The 18,614-nt window shown below is 51.2% G+C and overlaps 1 protein-coding gene across 1 annotated transcript in view; it reads right to left on the bottom strand.

The window, feature by feature from the left end:
* The window catches only part of B4GALNT4 (beta-1,4-N-acetyl-galactosaminyltransferase 4), a 910,917-nt gene that overhangs the window by 385,049 nt on the left and 507,254 nt on the right, over window positions 1-18,614 (bottom strand). The window lies entirely within an intron of this gene.

Genomic DNA, 18,614 nt, shown 5'->3' with positions numbered 1-18,614 from the left:
TCCAATCTCTGATAACATTTAGTATATAAGGACTGCCACTTGACCACTTGCCAGAAGAGGTCCTTCGTCCAGATTATTGGATGAGGTTCTGCCAAAGAAGTTCTTACCTACGACCAGTGCACTTCGAAGATGCTACATCTCGCCTGTTGCTGATAAAGCAGAGACCTGGATGAAGGCCACTACCGCAGCATGTGTTTGCACTTCTCAGGGGTAACTGCCTTCACGCCTCCACTGTTAACGACAGCTCTTGCTGTTAACATGATACGCAGTGCATCACTTCTCCCTAAGAAACTCTAAGCTGCTCTACTCTACATGCTCTCTTAGCGTAGTAGAAGTCGACTGAAGGGTGTTAGGTTTCAGATGGCAATTTAATCATGTTAGAAATATTCATTTTATTCTCGCTGTTCACAATGTGCCTTCTTGCTGTTTTTATGATATCCTGTGCTGTTATTTGAGATAAGCTGGGAAAGGTTTGTCCTGTTGTAATAAATGCTTTTAGTTGAAAGTGTCTATTCTTTTTAGTGCAGTGTGTGCGATATTGTGAATAATGAAATACTTTTTTTTTACCATGGTTTCCCTGATACCTGTTGCACAGGTTGTTAGTAACACAAACGCAATAACTCTACTACCACAATGTGCTGGGTGGAGTTTTGCAGGACTACAGTAACCTGTCCTTCACATTCAGCGTTGGTGCATCGAAATGAGTTTATTTGTGTCACCCATGAGTGGGAAAGCAAACTTTGTAGAATTACATCAAAGTTGTAGTTTAAGCAACTAGATCACTGTCTGAAGAAGGTCTAAACATGATGGGTAAGCAGGTTTCTGCTCAATCTCCCTAGAATAAGGGACCGTATGGCACTACAGCTGGTTTAAGAAATTCCTATTCCCAGTCATGTCATCAAGAATAGGTTAGCTTGAAATTGTTTTCTATTGTTAGCTCAGTTGGTTCACTGCTTTGGAAATCAGTGAAGCCTACAGGTCACAGATGTTAACAGAAAAGCTTTCAACGGCACTTTCAATATGCAACAACGTAACTGGAAACTCTTTACTGAATTGATAAGCATGTATGTGGTTGTGCATCTGACTTGTGTGCCTGTAAGATGATTCAGTTTTCTGTGATCTATCGGATACTTTTTCCTTCCGCACATAGGCACTAAGACACCATGACCTGGCAAACTAAAAGTCCCTGATGAGCAAAGGAAATGTAAAAATGTAGGTTAGCCCAGGAGTGTTAAATGTAAGGTGTTCTTTGCTGACCTTCCGTAGGCCTTCCATGCCCAACTAATTTTAAGTCTAGTTTGGCAATGCAACTGCTGCAAGACCTTATGTAATCAATGTAAAAGAGCGCTTTCATGAGTATTACAGAGTGGAGCACTACCTCTGCCTGCCTTGGGGTTACCATGTTTCCATAATTTGATTGGGAAGGATTGGTTTGTGAGAGCCAAAAAAAGAGCGATTACTACACTACTATTGTCACTCTAAATTATTCCCCCTACCAAAGATGGCCACTGTGTCAAACATAAGACACAACATTTAAAGGGAGACACTTCATCATATTGCAGTGTTACCAGCCTTTTCATGGCACAAATGTGCTTGACGTTTTGAATACCAGAGCAGACAATGAAAATGTCATGACAGCAAGTCCCCATGGCTAACACACTCCAAGGGCTCCACGCTTGACCATATAATCTCCAAAGAAGATATGCTAAATGCTGGTAATGCTATATTGGTAGACTGGTCTGACCACTTCCTCGTCCCCTTCTCAATGCACCCATCTCATTCTGTAACGCTTGGCCAACCTAAAAGGACTACTACCCGGTACTGAAACACTAAAAACATCGACCTTGACATTCTCTGCAATACAGCTGTGAGGGCACTCCAACTCGGACGTCAATGATTTTACCACCCAATGTCTCACCAGTCATGATTTGACAATGTTGCTCCACAACAAAGTAAAAAGAAAAGGCCCACTCCTTCTGCACCATGGTTCAATAATCCCTAGGCGTCACCCTAGACAAAAAAACGTAACCTAGATTCCCATATCAATACCATTGTCAAGAACGCACAATACCAATTGCGCCTTCTCTGGGGGGTTCGACGTTTCTTTCCAGAGCAAGACCTAAAAACTTTTGTCCAATCACTGGTTCTCTCCAGATTGGACTACTGCAGCTCTTCCCTTGCTAGTCTCCCCAAAACCCACCTTTCCCCACTAAAATCCATCCTCCATTCAGCTGCACGTTTCGAATTTGGAGCCAAATGAAATGATCACAGCACACCCATCAAAACTAGGTCAATTTACAAGACTGCCTGTATCACCCATAAAGCTTTACACACTTCCAGCCCTCGCTACATGGTGAATAAACTCAAACTATGATTCAATTCTATACCTTCATGCAATGCTGAAAACTTGCTGCTCGAACCTCCTGTCAAAAGGGAAAGATTTATGGCTCAATCCTTCTCAGGTAAAGCGGCTAGAATTTGGAGCTCACTACCTCCAATCCTTCTGACCACCGCCTCTTTCCAGATTTTCTAAACAATCTTAAAACTCTTCACTTCTAAAGACACTTCCTGGAATAATTCAACCCAGCTCATGACCCTCATGGCCACATGGCATTCCCATGAGCTCAATTTTGTAAGTATGTATTCTCTACCTGTATTACCCTAATTATGTCACCTTTCATTTTTAGGTCGAGCCTACGCAGCGCATGCACTGTTCTGCGGGGCATGCTATATTGAGGAATGGAATAAAAGATATTCCTATTTCCCGCCCATCTTTTCAATTAGCTCCTGTTAGTCCTTTCAGAATCGTTGCTTTTCATTCGTGAATAGGTTTACTAGTCCCTTCTTGGTACCACCTTGCCTGCATTTGTAACCTCCCATAAAGACTGGACTTTTTACTTGTGGTATTACACGCTCTCCTTTATAAGTTGGTGAGCACATTTTCTTTAAGGGTCTTCCTCTATTCCACTCACAACGTCGCCGCCCGCTTTTACATTGTTAATAATGTATTTTGTAATTTGCAACATAGTTGGCTTTAACTTTAGTGGCTGCGCTTATTTATTTACTTAACTTACACTGCACCGTGGTACGCTTTCACTTCAGCAGCTGCGCTACAGAAACTTGCTTTCTTTAGGCCGTTGCCACCCCCCCACCCTCGGAAATTAGCTTCATTCTTGACTTTGGCCTCTTTCTTGTTGCCTTTTGCTCTAACCCTGCCTATCTCATGACCGCTCTGTGCCGCAGTTCCGCCAACCCAGTGTGCCCCCTCTTCTGCTACCCACAGATGGTCCAGCCCTTCTGCGTGCTCTGGAGCCCGATTGATGTTGCTAGAATGCGAAAGCATCCTCTGGGCACATAATGCAAGGCACAGGCGGAGCAACGCGGAGCACCCCACCCCGCACTCGGCACAGGGTTCATCTTTGACGCCATCAGCAGGCCTCTAAGTACAGGAAAGGACAGCATAGCCAGCGGGGTTATTAGCTGAGAAAAAGGACAACTTGAGATATTTATGTCCAGACTAAGCGTGGCTTTTTCCCATCAACACAAGCAGAGAGCAAACCCTGGCTAGAAGCCCTCCACCCCCTGCTTCTCCAGACTAAAAGAGTGACCATGTCTTAGTGTTGCCCCGCAGGCAGGGGCCATTTCAGCCATTTCAGGAGGGAACTGTCAGAGTGCTGCATCTGAGGTGGCTTTTGATGTTGCCCTCCTATTTATCTACCCCTTTCCCACCTATCCTCCCTTTCCAAGCCCGATCCCCCATCATTGAAGCGGATACAATTCTCTCTCAACTTGCAGCTACTACACTCTGCACCCGCTTATTTCCTCCTCTCTGACGTCCCTCTGAGTCCATTCTTTATCGCTGCGACTTGCTACATATTATATGTACACTGAGCAATGTTTCCGGTTTTTCATGCCCTTTGGGTTTGAGGTGTCTGCCCTCTGGCTCCCAACCACGAGGCGATCTGTTGCTCTTCCCAATTGAGGTCACACCAGCAGTCCTTCTGTCACCAAGTGCGAGCCTCTGATCTCTCCGGCACCTTGCGGTGAAAACACTGTTGGATTTGTTACTGACATGCCCTGCTGACATCCAATGGTGACCCTTCGTCAGTGGCTTAAGGAGATATCAACCCCTTTTCACTGTGATGTGCATCTCAGACTCCCCATCTCTACCACCACGAAATAGAAGCTTGTGCCATGCTAAAGTCACAGCACCTGGTCCTCTGCTCTAAGATTAGGGGTTTTTTGCTTTTTTCCTACCCAGAGTTCAAAACCTATGACCCTCTGCCGCTTTAAAGTGTTTGCACCTGTCCTTTGGCAAAGACGAAGTGATAACAGAAACCGCTAACATCTTAAGATAGTGACATCTGTCCCTTTGCCATCCGGAGTGGGTGGCACTTGCCCACTGTCCTCCTGTTTTGTTGCCACTTGCCCCACTGGAATTTTTAGCTTAGCTTGCCCTCTTCTATTCAAGTTGAGCACAGCACTGTTAACCTAAGTTCCATACTAAGGTAGTTTTAAAAAGTTTTTATTATCCATAACACACTAAAAAGTTGAGAGACTAAAACAGTTTTTAACAGTTTTCGTAAGTGGCAGACTGTTACGGACATTAACTTTTATGTAGTAAACGGTGGGAAAACATGCCTAATAGTGTCAACATGGGTGTCTTCAGGAGAAGGAAGGCTGTGCCTCATTGAAACTGTTGCAGTACATATACACACACAAAAAAGGCCTGCGGAGGTTTAAAGACCTGCAGGTGCTGACTCCCCTCTAATGTAATCTGGCGACACAAAAAAGCACCCCTGGGTCTAGAGTGAGAAAGGAGTGCGGGGGAGTCCTTTTTAAAGGACGGTTTCCCTTACCCAACCGTAGGTGACATGCTTCAACATTGGGTAACCTCCTCGCACTGTGAACCTAGTCGCAGTGCAGGCTACAACCCCGTCAATGAGAGGGAGGAGTTTTGACCGCGCTTTCACTTTAGTGTTGGATGCGCCCCTTTTGTTAGAAGCTGCTGGCTGTAACCTGAATAGGAGAGCAGCGTCTAAAGAAAGGGGCGTGGCCACCATTAAAGTGGTCTTGCATTTGCGGGAGTTTGAGCGATTGGAATTAGAAATGACAATGCCTTTTATATATGTATTGCTTTTTAAATTATTAGGTATCAAAGGGAGAGGGAGGAACAGCGGGGCTAGTTCACTTCCCCTGAAATATATGTATTATCAATGGGAACTAGCCTCAAAGGGCATAGGGATAGTGTGCTTGTAGGGAAGAAAGAAATATTATTTCCTTTGAAAGCCCTCACCCACCAACCTAGTTGGTGGCATGCTTCATCATCGGGCTCCACCCGGTGACACCGAATGTGTCCCGGGTGTGCTTCAATGCCTGTTCACCCTCACAACATCAAGCTGTGACACCCTAGCCACCTTTCTCACCTGGCTTAACGACTGTGATCCATACTTACGATTTACCAGCACAGCCAGCCCACACAAACATTGCTTTTCTGGACCTCAACAGTGAGGCAGAGGCAGGTAGGCTAAAAACCACAACATACTACAAACCCTCGGCCAGAAATTCATTATTACAATTCGAGAGCTTACATCCTCAGGCACTTAGGGAGAACCTCCCTTCGGCCAATTTCGCCGTATACATAGAAATTGTAGCAATGCATTAGACTACCAAAAACAAACAATCAACGCAGCTGGCCATAAAATTAAGTGAGTGGGGATACCCCGACAAAATAGTCCAAAACACCCAAAAATTGGCCTGCAATCAGAATAGAGATGCTCTCCTCGAAGACAACACAAGGGAGGAAACCACTGCCCACTTAACATTTGTCACCACCTATAATGAGGCATCAAACATGGTGTCTAAAATAATCAGAAAGAACTGGCGAATCTTATACACTGGGAAAAGGAACTGGGACCAACCGCTTTTTGCGTACAAAAGAGTCAGCACCCTCAAAGCCTACTAGACTCCACGAGTCCCAAAGTGACCAAAATAAAATCACTACAATCTCGGTACTCAATGCCTGGGGCCTCCCTTACTTGGTCTGGCACTACCCATGTGTCAATTGCAGCATCTGCCACTTGACACACCCCACCAAGACACTTGATCTGGAACCCGGAAAAATATGGCATCAAATAAAACATACGAATTGAAACTCATCCAATGTAGTCTACTTTGATTGAATGTCAGTGTGGACTACGCTACATTGGTATGACTACACGCAAAGTAAAAACAAGAAATATGGAGCACCGTAGTACCATCAGGTACAAAAAAAATATTAGCAAACTAACAGACCATTACCTCCAAAAAGGACATACCCCTAATGACATATCCTGGACTGTGGGGCGTGGCTAAGCACGCAATGGCGACGAACGCTCTTGGGTAGAGCTCCGCTACCGGCTCCCCTTCCCTGAGCCAATTATCCGGCAATTTTGGACATGGCCGCCCGAAACCTCGAGCGGACCCCCCCGGAACCCGCCACGGCTCATCTGGCGAACTTTTGATCCCGAGCGCCGACGGGGCCGACCCCGACCTCTCCCACAGCCCCCTTGCGGGACAGGGCGCTCCCGGGCCAGCGGCGCATCCAGGACAGACCGGGGCTTGGGCCCAGAAGACAGGCCAGGCGGCCCGCCCTCACCGAGCTGCCCGGGCCTCACGGGCTGTACACTGCCTTGCCGGGTGGACCCGCCAATGGTCCGGAGGACACCCTGAACAGCTATAGACCGCCAGGGACGAGCCCGGGCGACGGGGAGAGCAGGACCCCCCCGTCCGCGCCGTGGCCCCCACACACGACCTGCCCAGACCAAGGAGAGGCACGGCGGGGCGGAGGTCGACCAGGGGGGGACGCAGGCGACGGCGGTTGCCTCAACGGCGGACTGCCCCCCCTGGAGGGATCACACAGCAGCCGGCGCCACCTGGGGCGCCCACCGCGCTGAAGCGGACACCGAGGGGCCGGCAGGAGGCAGCGGCCCCCGAGCCAGGCGCTGAGGGCCTGGAACTCTGACCGGGGGGCAGCGCACCACCGGGGATAGAACAGCCACCCCCCCCCGCATTGTAGACGCACGGAGGGGCGCTCCTGCAGACCCCCCCCCCACATGGAGGTGAAGGCGGCCGGAGAGACAATGGGGCATGAGTGAAGGGAGGACCAGGCCCTGACCGACCTGCACAGACCACACGGGCACACGTGTCGTGCACGCCCCCTCAGCCACAGCAACATTCGAGCCGGTGAGGCGCAGCCGTGGGACGGTGGGGCAAAACACCCCCTGGAGGACCCCCTCCCCCCCCCGTCGGGGGCAACAACGACGGCCTAACCTGGGGGACCAGCTGGCACCCGCGGAGCCCCAACCCAGGAGCGCAGTACTTCAGGGGACACCATCACTGGAGTAGCACCGGGGGACGACCCTGCAGGACGGGCGCCACCCGCACATGTCCGGGGGAGTGCGGACCCGCACTGGGACTGGTGGGGCCCCGCCGAAGGGGAAGACGGGCAGACCGATACACAAAATGGCCGCCGAGCAACTGGCTGCGAGGCTCGACAGCGTGCTGGCAGCGATGGAACGGATGGAGCAGTCCCTCCAGCAAACTAGAACCCCCCTGGAGTCCAAAATTGATGGGGTCGCAGTGGACCTGACCCTCCTGCGTGATGACCACAGGAAACTGTCCGACCGAACCAAGACCCTGGAAGGCGCAGTGAAGGAGATCGAGCCCAAGGTCACTCAGACAGACAGGCAAGTGCAGGACCTCCTGAACAGAGTGGAGTTCCTGGAGGACAGGGCCGAGGACGCGGAAGGGAGGGCGAGGCGCAACAACATTAGACTTGTGGGGGTTCCTGAAAAATGGGAGGGGGCCCGCCCGGCCGAACATGTGGAAGACTGGCTGCGGACACTTTTGCCCGAAGGCTCGCTGTCACCGCACTTCGTCGTGGAGCGCGCACACCGGGTGCCAACGAGGCCCTATACCACCGGCGCCAACCCGAGGCCGTTGCTCTTCAGGATACTGAACTATAGGGACAGAGACACGGTGCTGCGAGAGGCACGGCGATTGGGCGAGGTACGCATAGACAACGCGTCGATCATGTTCTTCCCCGATTACACCATCCAGGTACAGCGCCAGAGGCACGACTTCATGGACGTGAAGAGGAGGCTACGCACTGCGGGCCTCAAGTACTCCCTACTATTCCCTGCCAAGCTGAGAGTGGTGGCGGGAGACAACACTTACTTCTTTAACACACCCGTGGAGGCCAGCGAGTGGCTGGACGGGGGCACGGACACGGCACCGAAACACTCTCGCGGAGGCGAGGCGAGGGCCAGGCCACGAGGACCGCGACGACACCGCAGACACAGGACCCAACAGTCCCAGCACGCGGAGGAGGGGGCGAGACACTCCCCCACACTGGACCAGATGCTCCAAGAACAACGCGATGCATTACAGAAGGTTTCCCAAATGAGCAACTCACCCTCCCAAGAGACAGCCCAGGAGGACGGCCAACAGCCGGTACCTAGCGACGACGACGAGGCCATATACGGGATCCCGAACTCACAGATCTCGGTGGAACTGCCCATCATCACGCCGCAAACCTCTGACCTGATCCACTGATCCTACAGGTGATGTCTGCATTGGCCTTGCCGCAACGAGGGAGGGCTGGCAGTGGTCGACTGGACGATGATGCGCAATTGGCGCCCGCCACTGTTGGGGCCATCTCCCCCCCCCCCCCGCTGCCAGCTGACCGAACTGTGGACACCTGGAACAGTGAGTAATGCCCTTATGGCACTAGTGGTAAGCAGGGGGGGCACTGCAGGGGTGGTCTTTCAGCACGCATCCGCACCTGGCCACACACAGGATGGGTTACTTGGAGCATTGGACCGTAGTGGGCGGCCACTAACGTCCTGTATTGAATGACTCAGGGAAGCGACCTGCTTCCCCTAACTGACTATATATCCGTCTTGCCGAACTTGTGCTTAGCACGCACTGCCCCTTAGACAAGTAAGAATGTTCCTCTCCCTTGAGAGCATGGACGGTGGCCCGTTCCGCCACTGCCCTTTTGGTATTTTAGTGGGAATAGCCCGCTGTTGGTTGTTGTTATTCACTGTTTTTTTTCCCTGTCCTAATGTTTTCCCGACCTTTGCTGAGTGTACTGTGGGGGTGGGAACGGAAGAGCTGGGAGAGCCACTGCTGGGGCCTTTGGTGGAGCCGCTACTATTGGGAATGTCAGGGAGGACTGTGTATTGCCAAAATGTCTGCCATAAAAATATGTACATGGAACATTAGAGGTATGCACACACCCGCGCGCAGGTATCAAATCTACTCCTACTTGAAGAGGCAGAACGTGCAGGTCGCGCTATTGCAGGAAACACACCTGAGTGGGGCGGAGGTGACAGCGCTGAGGCGGAGATGGAGGGGACAATTGTATGCCACTGAATACTCCTCATACGCCCGCGGAGCGCTGCTGTGGGTGAAGCCGGGAACCCCCTTTGTGATGTCAGAAGTTCACATAGATGCGGAGGGGAGGTATGTCCTGGTGAAGGGTCGCATAGACGGGCAACCAGTGGTCCTGGCGTCCATTTACGCTCCAAACACGGATCAGGGCACCTTCCTGGCGCGCATCTCAGAGAAATTGGCGCCCTGGCACGGCGTCCCATGGATACTGGGAGGCGACTATAACACGGTACTAGACCCAGTGCTGGACCGCTCGGTCCCGCCAAGGCCAGAGGCAACATCCCAGGGGGCCACGAGGGCACTCACACAGTGGACGACACAGTGGGATCTGAAAGATGCATGGCGTGCGCACAATCCGGACACTAGGGTGTACTCTTATTTCTTGGGAGCACATGCGTTACACGTTCGCCTCGACAGATTCATGGTATCAACGGAAATGTTGCCGCATATCACTGACTCTCAATACCTGGGTAGGACACATTCGGACCACAACCCCCACACACTACACATGGCTTGGGAACGCCCACGCCCACCAATCCCCACATGGCGACTGCAACCTGCATTACTGCTAGATGGCCCCTTTAGAGACTCCCTGCAGGCCTGCGTAGCGCAATACTTCAATGACAATTCAGATACAGCATCCTCCCCGAGAGTAGAGTGGGACGCATTCAAGGTGGTGGTACAGGGACATTGCTTGAGCACTCAGGGGAGCATACGGTGGAAGCTGGAGGAGGACTTGCGCAGGGTGGAAGCGGACCTACTCGGCAGGGAACAGGAGGCGGTGGGAGGTGCAGGTGACCGGCTGCAGGCGGCCCGGGCGGAGCACGAAACACTACTGGAACGGCTGCGACACGTCAACTTTGCGGCCCATTCGGCGCGAGTGCACCAACACAGTGACAAGCCCGGTAGGCTATTGGCCTGGTTAGTCAGGCAGGAGGAACGCACGGAGCCAGTATCCGTCATCCGCACGGCTGAGGGAGAGCTAGTGTACACCCAAATCAGGATACATCAAGCGTTTGTGTGGCACTATCAGGCCCTATACAAATCGCAACTGAGAGTCTCCGCGGCCTACATAGCAGACTACCTGGCGGACATCCCGCTGCCCTCCCTAATAGGCTCGCAGCAAGACGCCCTGGGGGCGCCATTCTCCTCGGAAGAAATACGCGAGGCCATTTTCGCACTGTCCAACGGCAAATCACCTGGCCCGGATGGACTACCCGCCGAATTCTTTAAGGCGTGTTCGGACACGCTGGTTCCGGAGCTGCTCAAATTGTACAATACTGCGATGGAGGAATCAGCACTCCCAGACTCGCTTCACGAGGCAAACCTGGTCTCGCTGCTGAAACCGGGCAGAGATGGCGCACTCATGGGGTCCTATAGACCGTTGGCCATGCTGAATACTGATTATAAAATCTTCACCTCCCTCCTGGCCCGCCGCCTGGCCCTGGAGGTACCAACTCTGGTGCATGCGGATCAAAACGGCTTCATGCCGGCGCGGAGCACGTCTCGTAACCTATGCCGCCTCTTCCGGATTCAGGAAGCGGCTCTGACGCATTGGCCTAGATCGGGGTGTCTGGTCTTGGACCTGGAGAAGGCCTTCGATTCAGTAGAATGGCCATACCTGGGAGCAGTGCTGGACAGATTTGAGGTGGGAGATGCATTTGCTGACATGGTCGGACTGCTCTACCAGAGACCCAGTGTCCGAGTGAGGACGGGTGGGCTGCTGTCGGAGAAGATCGGGGTGCGTAGAGGCACCAGGCAAGGCTGCCCCCTGTCGCCCCTCCTCTTCTCTTTAGCCATTGAACCACTGGCGGCTCTGCTACGGGACAGAGGAGCGGAATGGGGGATCCCATTGGCTGACGGAACGCACAAAGTCTCACTCTATGCAGACGACCTGCTGCTTTATGTGCGGGACCTCACCGCGGTGCCAGCCGAGCTATCGGTCATCTTCCAGACCTTCGCGGAGGTCTCGGGCCTCAGGGTCAACTGGGCCAAGTCCGGGGCATACTCGTTCAGCCGCGATCAGGAGGAATGCGATGTGCATCTTGGAGGAGCCCGGCTCGCTTGGTACCCGACCACGTTTAAATACCTAGGACTACACATCTATAGAGACCCACAGGACTTACTAGAGGGCAACCTGGTGCGCGCCATTTCCTCCCTGCGAGCCCAGATGTCCTTCTAGAAAACTCTGCCGCTGAACGTGCCCAGCCGAATAGCTCTTTCTAAAATGATAGCGCTCCCTAGGCTACTCTATCACTTCGCGAATATCCCCACGTATGTCCCCACGCGGATATTCCGCGACCTGGAATTAATGCTCCGCGGCTTGATCTGGAACGCGGGACGACCTCGAGTGGCGCTGGCTAAACTGTACTCCCCGACCGCGGAGGGAGGATTGGCTGTCCCCAACATGGAGCTGTATTACCTAGCTGCACAGCTCCAATGGGTGACGTACTGGCTCAGCGATACGCATCTAGACGATACGGCCACTGCGGACTACCAATGGACTCACCCCCAGGTCTGCGCCCTGTTTCACCCATTGACCAAAGGACCCCGTCCTCTGCCCTTGCATATGGCTGTGGCCCGCAAATGTTTTCTCCGCAGCCTGAAGCTGACACACAATACCAGACCATATGCTCCTGCCCTCCCCCTGCTGGGCACCCCCAGGAGGAGCGGGATGGTTACGCCGCGCAATCTGGACCACTGGACCACAGCTGGAGTAGAGACCATGGGTGACCTGTATGTTGACGGGGCCCTGCTCCCGTTTGCGGAACTATCGGAAACCACGGGACTCCCGGACGGGCAATTCCTATTCCATGCGTCGGTACTGCGGGCATACACTGACTCCTGGGGTGACATCCAGGATGAGCCGCCGATGCACCACCTGATCCAATATCTACATGTAATGGGCAGAGGCTCGCACATCACGCATTGGTTAGCACAGGCGCTTCTCATCCACACGCAAAAACCCACACAGCAGATTAGGGCTAAATGGGCGGCGCACCGAGGGAGGGATTGGACGGATAAGGAGTGGAACCTAGTACTAGCTAGCCCCGTGAACGTCCCCCGCAATCCCCGCTTCCGTATCATTCAACTGTACATATTGCACCAGGCATACCTAACGCCAGATAGAATAAACAGATACTTCGCGATCGACACTGCCGTTTGTCCCAGATGTGACCTGCTGGGCGCAGATATCCTGCACATGCTTTGGCACTGCCCAACCCTGACCGCGTACTGGCGGGAGGTGATCTCACTCCTGAATCACAGCACGGGCCGGGTCTGCCGGACACATGGGAGGCGTGCATTCTCGGACTCTATAAAAGAACCAAGCTGAACAAAACACAGGCACGATTCTGGGATCTGGGCCTCTTCACGGCCAAACGGCTGCTCACACGACACTGGAAACGGCAGGAACCGCCCACCCCGAAACACTGGTTCATATCCTTTACTAACTGGGCCAGGGCGGAAGGCACGGCGCTCCACCGGGAAGAAATAGCGGGCCTGAGGCAGTTCCCGATAGCACAGCTCTGGGATGGCATCCTGGGGTCCCTGCAGGGGGAGGGCACTGTCAGAGGGCTCACGTAGAATAAGCGACACCGGAGGTGGGCCACAGAGGCTAATGCTCTATCGCAGGAACCACCGCATGCGGCCCCCCCCCCCCCCGACACAGACAAGAATCAACCAGCGCGTAGACCTCAGACACGACCCGACGCCCACGCGGGCGCCCACCAGCAGCCATTGCCCAGCAGTGCGCCCCAAGCATAGAGTTGCTGACATCGTCCCCGCGAGCACACTCCACCCCCCCCACCCACTTTCACATATATGTTCACATGTTTGTAGTATCGGACCCCTGCTCATCGACGGTGGCCTCTCCAACCCCCCATGCTACGGTGGGTAGAAGCCGTCGATGGCGCTCCAGGCGGCGACTGCAGGCGTAGACGCCGCTTGATACACCGACGGCGAGGCTACTCCACCTGACTGCTACATGTTACACTAACAAGGCCGGCGACCGGCGAAATACCATGGCCCAATGGAGCTGTCCCACTCTAAGTCCGAGCACACTTGCGCATGCACACCTCTGACCTCCTGTTGTACTGTAACAACATCGACAAATACCACACCGATTAGAGGTGGCTCCTACTAACACCGTGCAAGTGGGACGGACTTCAAGTGGTGAAGTCGCGATAGGAACATTGGGACATACCGATACGAACTGTTTTGTTTAGTTTGCCGATTTCATGGCTCAGTTCTAGAAAAAATGAAAAATAAGACGTCATTTATGGACCTTTTCTTTTCTTGATTCAAGGTAATGTGATTATATTATCTATGTCCTAGTGTACCGGGGACACAAGGGGCGCAATGACACGCCCTCTTATGCTGACCTGCAACCTCACGATTCACCGTTCATTTGCAGCCGGCCCGCAGGGTTGTAGGCTTTGCTATATGTACTGCACCTTTGAACATTAATAAACGTCTTAAAAAAAAAATAAAAAAAAAAATGACATATCCTGGACTGTAGTGGAACATATTGTGTGTCATAACACAAACAGAGGCAAATTCTTGCTAAAAAAAAAAGAACAACGTTGGATTTACCGTCTGTCCACCCACCTACAGGGGCTGAACGACAATATCCCCCGGCACAGTCTGAATTCCTGAGCCCACAAACATACCAATGACTGAGGTTCTCACCAGGTCAAGTAGAACACAGCTTACCGGGACCGTACGATGCCTGTTACCCATACGCTGCTCTGATTTCCTTTGAAAAATCCTAATACACTCTGGAGTGTGCAGCATAGTCTCAGTAAAAAGTGACAACACTTTCACTTTAACATATACCCATTTTCTGTGCGATTTGCGCAAATATATCATTTACCCAGTTCCCAGTATACGGGTGCACGTAGCCCACTGATCGCACCCCAATTAAATGATCATAATCTAAAGCGATAAATCTTTTTTAATTTTTAACCTTTTCACCCAATCTTTATTTTTCCACAATTGAAGAAAACATTACTACACATAGTGAGGTCTTTCCTCTATGTCTACCAACACAGTGAGGGCCTAGTCTTTCCTCTATGTCTACCCCTCTTCTCCACCTGCAGACGCTACTCACACAATTGAGGAAGTGGCTCCAGCTGGCACATTGCGGGGAGTAGTTAAGCCTTAGCACACCGAGGGTGAACATCCACGGCGATCCGATGCATACCAAGTAGGTGCAGACGCGGGGACCGAGCTTCACCCAAGTAAGTAGGGACTCTCGAGGCCACGTGGAGATCCTCTATTTGATCTCAAGTCGACTTCACTCACCTTTTTAATGGCTGCTTTTTAACTAAATAGAAGGTGATTCTAAGCTGACCCCAATGCCTGATATTCATGAAGCTTTGCTCTGATAATCTCAAGAGTAAGCATTTGTAATCTTCTGACTGTCCGCCACCAACTATTCAGCATGGCGTGATTCCGCTATTGATTAGAGAAACATATAGAATTTACCGCCGACCAACTATTACGTCAGAGTCCGTACCACGCCACTATTTAGCTTTATAGCCAGTGCTTTAAATGGGCCGGTACTCACCGGTACTGAGTACCGGCACTTTTTCATTTTCTCCCATAGAGTACCAGCACTTTTCCTTGATCAAGGACAGTACCGGTACTCACGAGGGCCTGGCTTTGACGCCGATGTCACTCCGTTCATCGATACCCTCGGCAGCAGCTATTAGTCACCATGGATGCCTGGGCTGGGCCAATAGACAGCTGCTCTTGTCACCAGTGCACAATAATATGCCTGTACTGCTCTGGAAGCCATCAGAGCAGAGGTGCGGCTGCAGAGAGGTTATTTTATCCGTTGTTCTTCCACAGCGGGCGCTGAGAGGTGGCTATAAAACCTAATGGGCAAAGGTGTGAGAGGCATTGTTCACAGTAACACATGGCTGTAATGACGCTTCTATAGCAGAAATCGCTAAATGTAAACTGCTGCCATTAGACTCTTTTACGCAATTTCACCAGTACATCGATCACAAGACAGGTGTTGAGCACTATGTAAAAGTAAAATATTTGATATTGCGCATCTTCAAAACACATAGAAGCATTTTTTTCAAGTTTCTGTTCCCAGAAACTTGAAATGAATCACTCACTATAAAATTGCATAGAGGCTCATTGTGCCTGCTGGAAAGCAGAGCATGCAACATGTAGATCAGAGATTTTTTGTTTTTTTATTTATGTAGATAGGTACCTGGGATAATGCGTTTGTTGCATAGATCCATGTCTTCCCTGTAGGTCACAAGTTAATATCCGTGGCATGCATTCAACTATAAGGCATATATATAGACCCTAACTGTTTTTTTCCATAATCTTTTAATTTTTAAAGGTTGAAGAAAAAAGGTTACTTTGGGTGGTAATAAACACGGATTGGTAAGTGCTATATAAATGGTTATTAGAGTATAAAACTAATGGAGAGATACATCTGGTATTCTAACAATGCATGCAGATTTCTTGCATAAAAAAAACTTGAAAAGGTAAAAAACGTAGCCCCGCCCCTTGTTCCCCCTTTAGCGGCGCCCCTATGCCCGCCCCAAACTCCACCCCCAGTCTATCCCTCTTTTTGATGAGTACCTGCACATATTTTTGTCCATTTAAAGTACTGTTTATAGCTACTACACGGACACAACAGCATTTAAGCACATAAGATACATATGCATTCTGGGATGTTAATTTCTATTCGTTATGTGTTTGTTTTGTTTTATGTCCTTTCGTTTTACAGGTACAAAGCACAGAGGGAAGCACCCTCTTACCCATATTGCACCTTAGGTAGTGCAACACATAGTGGGCCACTTATACTCAATTCCTGACCCCACCTTTTTAAATCACTTCACAAGCACTTCACATACTTATAGGTCCTGAAGAAAGACAGCTCATTACCAAGGCCTGGCTGAAACATGTTGACCACACAGGATGTGGGAGACCATAGATAACTCCACAATGTATCCATTGCCTTGTTTTTAACACTGCCAAGGGCCCGCTAATAAAATTACCTGTTATAGGAATTAGGACCCGTGGACAGTTTTTAATTCACACGCACACGCTATCCCTGGACACTCATTCAACATGAGACCAGCTCTGCTGTAAACAGGCTTTGACGCACACCCAGGACACATTCGGTGTCACCGGTTGGAGCCCGATGATGAAGCATGCCACCAACAAGGTTGGTGGGTGAGGGCTTTCAAAAGTAATAATATTTCTTTCTTCCGTACAAACACAATATCCCTATGCCCTTTGCTTTTAAAATCACAAATAAAACGCATTATCTTTTACAATGCCAGAAGCTTAAACTCTCGCAAATGCGAGACCGAATGCATTGAAAATATGTGTTATAATTCTTTTTTTGTTTAAATATCTTTATTGGTCTTTTCCTATTTTTCCTTTTTCATACATAACATGACAATACAGAGTCATCTAAAGCATAATTCAAATCGATACAAAACAACACAAGAATAATACTGTGTAAATCAACATTTTGCGTTATAGTGGAGTGTTTATAATGTGTAATTGCTCACATACTTATTACCAAAAGGCAGTTACCTGGGGCGGAGCTTGCCACGATCTAAGATGGCCACGTAGAAGGAGAGCTCCGCCATTTAACCACCATAGGATACTAAAAGCAACCTAGAAATGCTCCTGAGTAGCTGAGCCACAGATTGCTACAATCTGAGCCAGACTGTGTGTACTGCGAGGAGGCGGCGGAGAGCGAGGCCTTCCAGCCGTGTTGTGGTGAGAAATGTAACTGAGCTCCTCCTGAATCTGTGCGGATGCCCTGCCTGTGAGCCTGGTCTGGAGCTGCGCACGTTAGGACGGAGGAGTGTCGGCACTGGGACCAGAGGTGAGACCCGACGGGAGCCCGGAACTATCGGTGTGGACCCTCTGGAGGTGAGATCCTCACGGGGCTGCGACCGCGAGCCTGACGCGGCCTGCCTTGTATGCGTGGCGGGGTGGGAACGGAGAGTGGATCTCCCAGCTCCCCCACTGGGTGCAATGGGCTGCTCCTCATAGCGAGTTTAACTGCGGTGGCTCGAGGTCCGTGTTCGCCCGGGTACACGGGGGCCTCGCTGGGATGAGGGACGTGGGGGAGCTGAAGTACTGCGCCGCACCGGTCGCGGAGCCCTCAAGCCGAGGCCTACTGTGGAGCTCAGACACCTACATAGCCCTACTTTGCCTGCAGGCCGAAACTGCTGCTGTTTGCGGAGGAATTACTGAGGTGAGACGGAGTGGGCAGTGGTCTTGGTAACTTATTGTTAACCCCAGTTTGCGACACGACGAGCAGGGAAGGAGAGGTGCCCCGCTAGTGATCGCCTCACTTGCAGTGGCCCCCATTGGTACAGAACAACACTAACGCTTCGCCATCTGCCATAACTACATTGCTCGGGAAGGGCGACTTGGAACCGGGCCTTTAGCAGCATTCCCTTGTGGATACACATCCGGCGCCCTGACCGCAGCCCCCGTCTGCTGACTTTGCAATTATGAGCGCTCTGCCACGCAAAGACTCGGATATTACCAGAAGTTAGCCGCGTGGGAGATCTACTGTAAGCGCGATTGGAATGCTTACTGGCCCGCACTAAATGGAACTCTTGATCCGATTGGCTACGTCTTCTTCGGCACCTGAAGCCCTGCGCTCCTGAATTGTGTATATAGTAACTAAAAACATGGGTCAAGTGGACAAAACGCAAACTAAGTTGCCTTTTAACGGCAAAGCCACTAGGCACAAGAAACCTGACCAGGCTGGGTCTGCGGATGCTAGAAACGAGGAGTCGGAGGAGGAGGCTGGAGATGTTAGACAGATGTTCACCACAATACAGAAGAGTCTAACAAATATGGATGGGAAGATAGACTTATTAGTCTATTGTATGGATAGAATGACAGAGAGGCTTGATAAGCAGGCGGAACACACCGATATGGCAGAGAGGCACGTCACGGAGGTCGAATAAGTCCAAACCACATCAGACCAGGTGCAGAGGCAAATGGCCAAAACCATATCAGCCCTGCAGGACAAAACGGAAGACTTGGAGGCCCGCTCACGCTGGAGTAACTTGCTCATCATAGGCCTGCCGGAGACAACCTCCATGGGTAACGTAGAGCACTTCATTGAAAAGCTTCTGATTACTCTACTAGGCCGAGAGGTTTTTTCGGACATG

The sequence above is a fragment of the Lissotriton vulgaris genome, chromosome 2_1, assembly GCF_964263255.1.
Source record: "Lissotriton vulgaris chromosome 2_1, aLisVul1.2, whole genome shotgun sequence".
NCBI classification, from domain to species: domain Eukaryota; kingdom Metazoa; phylum Chordata; class Amphibia; order Caudata; family Salamandridae; genus Lissotriton; species Lissotriton vulgaris.
Note: the sequence above shows the minus strand (reverse complement) of the source record. Positions and strands in the feature narration are given on the sequence as shown.